We start from the raw sequence: 8,684 nt of genomic DNA on the forward strand, positions 1-8,684 counted from the left end.
CGATTGCACTAATACTAAATTGGGTCTGCGTGGCTTACAGTGTATCCAGACAATGACCTGGTTTTGCGCTAGACGTCTACTGAGTTTTGTTTTCGAAGTCCGTAAAAAATTGGTTACCAAGAAACACTGGTAATTGCGTTTCATCTTAATATAAATTGCAGCAAAGACCACGAAGACGAGCGGGTAGTTCGTGCTCTTTCTCCACGAGCGTTCATGTTGTCAAGTCACATAAAAGGGCAAGGCACCGGCACCTCTGGGACGCGTGTTTTCGTTAAAAGTCAACACCACTCCATTTCCAAGATTTTCCTTTGGGGCAGTTTTAAACTAGGTCAGTATTCCTGAATTCGAAAGGTAAAGTTTTTGTTCGGTGTTATGTATAGTTTTGTAGTTATTTTATGTATCTTTTTAATTCTGGTTTTACTGTATAACCATGACTGCTTCGACCACCTCAAGTCCGAGGAACCATCAGTTATTTTCGCAAAATCGAAAAGGTGATAACGTGCGGTCAGAGACATAAAATTTGAACCAATCATAGTCTGAGCAGTAAGTAAAGCCTCACCATCCTCTACAAAGCATTCCGGAAACTTCTCAAGCAAGAAAAAAAAATGAGCTTATATTTTTATTTGGGGGCAACGATTGCTTGAAAATTGTAGTGAGATGCACTGACCTCTGATCGTAAACAAAATTAGGAGAAATGTACCTGAAAATATTTTGGATACAGAACTTCAAACCACACTTCAATAATTATATCGCAATTCACAGATAAATTTACAACACGTATTTCTGAAATAAAATCGCAATACATATGTTTCGCGATAGTGCCCAACTTCGATCTAAAATAGCTGTTTGCAATAAACTAGCTCTGCTCTTTCATTCGCAGATGCCTTATAAAAAGTATGACATTGGTTTGTGTTTATTTGTTGCCCCATACGACGCATATAGCCTGTTTGAACCGACTTTCCGGTCAGTACTAGTCAAACATTTCATGAACATCTTAAAACATTGCTGGCCATATAGTATTGTAGTCAGGCCTCATAAAACGCAGTCGATAAAAAAATATTCATGATATCTGAAGCTTTTATCATGTGTACTTCGTCCAGCTCTTTGTTAGAATCATAAATTTATATCCGGATAATCCAAACGGTTCATGTAACTGAACAATTGGAAAATATGTTGAGGATAATGCCAACTAACTTTCGCGGATGACATTTTCCGTCCTATTCTCGGCGCTTAAGGAGTTCGGCAATGTAACTGTCAAGCTTAAAAGTTGAAAGTCAAGGTTGGGAAACTTAATCAGCGGATTCGCCTCCGAGAACGCTTGACTTGGGCACTAGCTGTTTCTTTAAGAAACCAACTCGCTCCCACACCTCTCCGATTTTGCGGCTTACAGCACCCCATTCATTCCCGATCGCCGCCGTACCATTTCCTCAGCAAGCATCGGAAAGGCAGCAGTGCATGTGGACACCAAGTACCTTAAGAGGGGGCGCACCTCAGAGCCCCATAGAGAATACATGAGGTTTTTCACCAACTTAAAAAAATTCTCACATAATAACGGCTGCGCGGATCTTCTTGAAAATTTCGGCTTTAAAGACATTGAGTCATTATCGAGACATTAAGCTCCACGAATGTTTTATTATAGATTTAATTATATTCTTTAAAAAAAACATGAAATGGTCAAAATCGGCTAATTCGGCACTCTCGCGTTCGGAGCGAATTTACAAAATTATCTAAATGCAAACATAAAAAGTGTTGCGCGTAATGTCTTCTAAACTTATTACGGAATCGAATAATATCCAAATTATTCATGTAAGTCGATCTGTTCCGTAACTACAGCAAATATAAAGAACCAAGGTGTCGGTGCTCGTTTTTGTTGTTTTTAAGGTACCTCTCTCTCCCGTGCGGTGGCGCTCGCTGTCCATGAAATGCGAAATCGTCCGTTCGGAGATAGGCCGGATCGGCACAGTGCAAGGTGTTCTTCCGCGGCCGTATTCCGCGCCCGTATCCTGCTTCATTCTGCACGCCGAGGCGTCAGTGTGCGTGTCTTGCTTTCCTGGTTCTCGGTGGGTAGGTCTCCGTGTTTTCGCAGGTGGCAAATTCACCTTGAAGCTATGGGTCGAAGACAACCAACCTGTGGCAAGCGGACCGCGAGGTGTTCCACAACCGCCGTCTACGCGTTGTGCTTGTTTCAACTTTTTTTTTTCTTTTAAAAACAGGCTTTTTTTTTTTGACGCAAAGTTTTATTTTATCGTTATCTTTCACACAAACGTCCTTCGGACTTGGGGTCGTGGAAATCGGGGATGAAGCGTGCACAGAGTAGATCGTTCCTTTCCTCCTTTTTATTTTTCACGGACGTCCTGTGACCTCCGTACGGTTCGTGGTCACCGCAATCTAACGCGGGGAAAAACGGGTCGTCTGCTCAGTAGTCAGGGTATTCCTAGGGGAGGATGATAACTCAATGTTCTTCTGGAAATTCACATATTGCCCAAAAAGGTGACATGGGTAATGATTAAGGCATGTTTTTTCCGGTGTTTATTTTTGAGCAAAAATCGGTGCATGTTTTTTGGTGCTTATTTTTTAATCACCAGTGTATTATAGTTGAACGTCTCGTGATGACGCTAAAAAACGTTGATAAACAAAGAAAAATGCGATTGAACAAGAACATTTCAAATTTCCAATTCTATTCACATATCTCATACGCTCTTCTCGTGGGAACATCTATCCTGACGAAGAATGCCTAAGTCATTGAGCTGTGAACGCATACTCAGTGTACAATCTTTCGGCCTAGAGAGGTATTACGCACGCTCGAACGCGCTTCACAGCCCAGTAGACGAAGTTGGTGGCACCCAGAAGGCGAGTTTTTGAATGGTCTGTAGTAGGCAAAAGAAACAAATAACAATCAACGCATATCAGTTCTCCATGCGAAGAGGCGCGTTTCTAAGGTCAATGGTTCCGGACGGCACTAATGTTGTTGGCGTTGTCTTCCAAGAACCACACTGACCTCTAAATAAGCACTGGAGGGGTGGAGGATCGACGAGATAAAATGTTTCACAAACTTCAACAAAGGAGGCGTTTCGAAGAGACTAACCGTCGCTAGCGGGAACAGTCACCGACTGGAGTGTTTTGGTTTTACCGAGGCCGAATATTTCCAACCACCGGAGTTCTCCGGTTGTAACCGATTTAGTATTTTCGTCACCGGCGGATGTTTATCAACTCGGAATATTGAAGTTTGTCATGAAAATTACGTTTTTTTTTTGTTTTTTTCTTGGTGAATAGAGGTGATTTGTTGAGTTCCAAACTTCGCATTATCGAAATAACAAACATCGAAATGTTGAACACCGGATAATGAAGTTGCTAAAAGGCCAAAGCGCCGGAAGGCAACCCTGAACTGCAACAATATGTATTTACTTCGACTTCGAAACGTATTTCTGTAAGGGAAACTGGATTAGGGCAAGAAAGAAGGGAGAATGGAAGGGCCGGGAAGGGAAAGGTAGTTCGGAAGAACAGAGTGAGGAGAATAGGGAGTTTCAGCGGATCGTTTCCGCGTCATCCGCCCAGGGACCTTGAACTACGCAGAAAAGACTGGAGGCGTGCATGCTCAGTTGTGGCGCCTTCTTTGGGGATACCGATACGGAGGAGAAAAACGGCCTGCTAAATCTCGCTATCTCCAAAGCTGACTGGTAACGTCACGCAGAGGAAACGGCGGCCAAACGTTTCGGGCGTAGCAAATCAACCCCCTTTCGAGATACGCTCGTGGAGGTGGTGCTTATGTTATGTTTGCAGCGACGCAGAGCAAACGCCTCAACGATCGCGATTCCTCTCAAACCCTGACCGACGTAAATAATAATCTACAACGCGGTCAATGCTTGGGCACCCCGATAAGTCGTGTTTGTTAGCACTGCGAATTATCGGTTTCCCGAACTTAGCCCAAAGAATTTCAAAGTAGGGAGTTTCTGTGCGCTTAAAAAAAAAAAAAAAAAAACGAAGCACCCTAAACATTCCACAGCTTCGCTTAGTGAAGTGGCCTACTAATCCTTGGGGTCTCGTGCCTGTTCTGAAAACGGGAAAAAAAAAAAAAAGAAAGAAACTCTTGAACGTTTTGCTTAGACCTGAGTGACACACCCAACCCCTTTCGTAACAAGAGCCGTTACAAATTTCTACCTCGCTTCACCAGGAAAAGCGAAGAAAGAAAAAAAAAAATGCCCTCCCCCTCTCACCCCGCACGTCGTCTGCTCCGCCAAGTGGGCTGTACCTAGCATCTGGCTGGCGTTCAAACTCGGTTTAAAATCGCGTCATTTTGGAAATTGCAAGCACCAATGCGCGGATTTTGATGTGTAATGTGTAATGCTATGCTCGATAAAAAGACTAACCCAGTCTAATTGCAATGTTACTTGCGTGCGAATAAAAAAAAAAAAAAAAAGAAGAAAAACCTGTGTCAGAGTGGCCGGTCGCTCCGGTGAAAAGTAAATCCGGGTTGCTGTAGCTATTTCACTATACGAAGTTCGTACTGGTGTAGGCCTTTAGCGACAATGAGTGGAAGTCTGGAATAATAAATAAAAACGTGCTCTCCTGGCGCAATAGACGCTTTTGTGTTTATGACAGGGAAAACTTGCTATTTTGTCTCACCGGGACCGACGATGTCTGCTTCCGGGCATTGCCATATCGAGGCGACTGCAAAGCATGGGAAGATGCTTGGCCTTTTCCTCTATATTATTATATGATCTCTATGTTCGATGTAGACAATCGCGATGCTCGTAAGAGCCATCAATGCAAAGTCCTACTTTTTTCTCTCGCCTGGCTCTATGAAACCACCGAGCTCGATCGTCAAACACCACAAACAAAGTTGGAGCTTTCGCGCTACCATCAGTTCTTCTGAAAAAGCTCCTTCAATAGATCTAGAAGCCTTGTCTACGTTTTATTATTTTGAACCGCATATAAACGCAACGTTCCACTTGTAAAACGTCCAACAAGTGAAAAATGTACGATAGCATCCGTCGTATATTCATTACTTCCATAACATCGTGGCACCTCGTATTCTAATAATCTTTCCTCGTTCATATGTTTTTTTTTCGAATTACGGTTGTTACGGCGTCAAATAAAAAAGACGCAACTGTTATTTAATTACATGCACGAAGCATTTAATCTAAAGACCGTACACTCTGTGGTTTCAGTCCACCTAAGCTTATGAGTCCACCATATCATGGGTTGAAATAAATAAGTCATTGCCAAAATTATTAGAATAAAAAGTGAGTCTAATGCGGGCATCTTCCAGCCAACGTTCGCGCGCCTTCAATACGATTTCACAATAAATCACCACTGTGCCCCTTGGACACACTTTGGGGACCAACACATGTTAACGTAGCTGCCCGAAATTGAAGAGAAACAAAAATTGAAGTGAAACGAGCTTTGTAGTGGAACGGAAAAAAAAAATAATTAACGACTTTTTGCGGTAAACACGTCACCTCTAAGTAGAACTTCAACCAAGTGACAGTTACGCGCTTTCATGCCCATTTCAACGAAGTTGGGAGAACGATGTATTGCATCTTGTGAATACACATGTGGAGCGGAATGTTTATGTTAGAGGCATTTATTGTAATCCTGATCAGTACCTTCCAAAAGAAGATATCATTTGGGCACAGTCTCAACCGTTTCCGTCTATGTGTGCTACGAATACACCAACTGTTTTCGTAGAAGTGATGAGGAAATGGCGTTCCCTTGATGACACGATTGTGATTATGAAATAAAATCGGCCTGTCCGGTCGCCTGGAACCCCGACAACTATCGTTCTCTGGAAAGTTCATTCTAATATTTACAGGTTTTGTGAAGTTCATCGAGCGAATAAGAATGTTCTAACAATGAGCTAAATTTACCCGAGTTCCCGAATCCAACACGGCGCTTTTGAATTTTAGCGCTGTAGATTGTTCTGCGAACAGTGTATACTTGTGTGCAAATATTCGTCTAACCGTTTTGCAACGTTGGAAAGCATCGGAATGATTCAGAATCACTGCGGAGTTGATACTCGGGAAGATAAGACGGGTATGCTTGGTAGAAGAGCGTGTTGGTTTAAGTCATGGATGAAGAAAGAATAAACAATTAAAACAGGGACAACACAACCACATCTTTCAACTAGCAACAGACGAGTAAACTTTCAACAGCGAGCAGCCGACTATACCCAGTAGGAGTGGGGGAGAGAAAGGGAGAGAAGGAAAGATAAAACACGCGAAGTGCAAGTCAGGGTGGTAGGGTTATCTCAGATTTTAAAAATTCAACCTCAGTTTTCGTCAGCAGGAGGGAAGGGTTTGACACGTTATTTTTTGCTGTGGTCATGGCGAATGATTCTATGATTTCCCTGCCGAATCTGCTGTCATGCCCCCCAAGGATTTTTGTGTCATCAAAGAGGGGATGACAACGCAAACACGAACGGGCATGTATGACTATGGGATGATAAGAATCTGGAGAGGCCTTAGAAACTTCGTTGTGATGTTCGCGGAGTCTGTGATTGGTGCATCTGCCGGTCTGTCCTATGTATTGATGGCCACAGCTCAAGGGGATGGAGTAAACTTTCTTCCCTTTGCATGGAATGAATTTCTTTTCGTGTTTGACAGTGCAGCCAATCGGAATCCGGTTGTTGTTCACTTGTTGACAGAGTTGTTTAAGACGCATGCGGCATGAGAAGACAACATTCGTGTCGAACTTTGAGGCAATGGATTTTATCCGGTGGGCTGAATTGTGTACGTAAGGAATGACGGCGAATCGGGCTTTCTTTTTTGTGGCTGGTGACTGGCGATCAGGCCCGCGAATCATCCTTTCCATTACAGATCGGAGAAGGTCGACGGGAAACCCTGCCCTGACAAGCCTCATGTGCTGCAATTTGAAGCTATCTTCTGAAAGATGACAACAAGACTTCGTGAAGGATGAAGATTCGTGCCTCAAAGTTCGACACGAATGTTGTCTTCTCATGCCGCATGCGTCTTAAACAACTCTGTCAACAAGTGAACAACAACCGGATTCCGATTGGCTGCACTGTCAAACACGAAAAGAAATTCATTCCATGCAAAGAGAAGAAAGTTTACTCCATCCCCTTGAGCTGTGGCCATCAATACATAGGACAGACCGGCAGATGCACCAATCACAGACTCCGCGAACATCACAACGAAGTTTCTAAGGCCTCTCCAGATTCTTATCATCCTATAGTCATACATGCCCGTTCGTGTTTGCGTTGTCATCCCCTCTTTGATGACACAAAAATCCTTGGGGGGCATGACAGCAGATTCGGCAGGGAAATCATAGAATCATTCGCCATGACCACAGCAAAAAATAACGTGTCAAACCCTTCCCTCCTGCTGACGAAAACTGAGGTTGAATTTTTAAAATCTGAGATAACCCTACCACCCTGACTTGCACTTCGCGTGTTTTATCTTTCCTTCTCTCCCCCACTCCTACTGGGTATAGTCGGCTGCTCGCTGTTGAAAGTTTACTCGTCTGTTGCTAGTTGAAAGATGTGGTTGTGTTGTCCCTGTTTTAATTGTTTATTCTTTCTTCATCCATAAGACGGGTACTTGGGACAAACGGACCGTGGCATTTGAGACAGGGGCACAACCGGGGGACAAACGTGCTACAATCGCATACCCTTCCAAGGTCATCGCTTGGGCGACCCGCGGGGGCCCAAGAAACCTTTCTTTTCTCCTGTTTTTAGGGGGGGGGGGGGGGGGGGGGGGGAGTGGTTTCGGCGCTTATTGACTTCCTCCTTTGTGGCTTTTGACAGACGCAACGCGACAGACACAACGACAGTGGCAGAACAAGTGCGTGATTCATTTCTTTCGATGGAGGCGTTCTGTCTGTGTATGCGAACATGATTTTTTTCCCCTTTTAGTAGTTAGTTGTTCTCGCCTTGACTCGGGTCCCAGTGGGTGCGTCGTCGTTGTATGTCCACTATTTTTTTTTCTTTTTTAGTTTATGGTCGTTTTTGCGCTGATGGGGTATCAAGGTAGACGAAAAAAAGAAATTCCACCTCGGCAAAAAAGAAAAAGAAAAAACAAAAAACAAACCAAAAGTTGTTGTTGCGATCAGGAGCGTTTTCAAAGCCCGGAGCACCTCGCCTTCGTTCCCGTGACATGTCGCTCGCTTTCGCGTAGCACCCCTCAATTCTAAAGGCTACTGTGTTCTTCAGGGAAGGCGATTTTAGGAGCTTGCAGTGTTACCACAGGTGCAGATTGAGAGCGTAACCCACGCGCTTGAAGAAAAGGGGAAGCTCTCGTCTGATCGGGACTCTCTTTTATGGGTTTCCACGTCGCGATTGTCCTTCAAATTCAACTGCCATTTATTTCTCGCTCGTGGCTTCCAAGTACTGCGCGCAACTAGTGAGATAGGGTATATTCATACCTGATTAACATGATGCATATCTCTAACGCACAATAGTTTTGCGAGATCAAGGTTTCGCTGAAATAGATAACTCTCACGTACAGTTCGACTCGCAATACCTTTGACGTATTAGGGAGTTTTCGTAGACCGCGTTTCCCACTCCGCTAAGCCCTCCGCGACGAAGAAGCCTGCAAGCCGATGGTCTTGACTGTAGAGTTCCGGGTAGCGTAGCGTGTTGCGGAGAGCTTTGCGGGATGGCGAAAGCGATCTACGAAAACTCCCCATTGACTCGCGAGAGATGCCCGCAACACGGTTGAGTCGGCGAT

This window comes from Ixodes scapularis, unplaced genomic scaffold (assembly GCF_016920785.2).
Source record: "Ixodes scapularis isolate PalLabHiFi unplaced genomic scaffold, ASM1692078v2 PGA_scaffold3__209_contigs__length_174095766, whole genome shotgun sequence".
NCBI lineage: Eukaryota > Metazoa > Arthropoda > Arachnida > Ixodida > Ixodidae > Ixodes > Ixodes scapularis.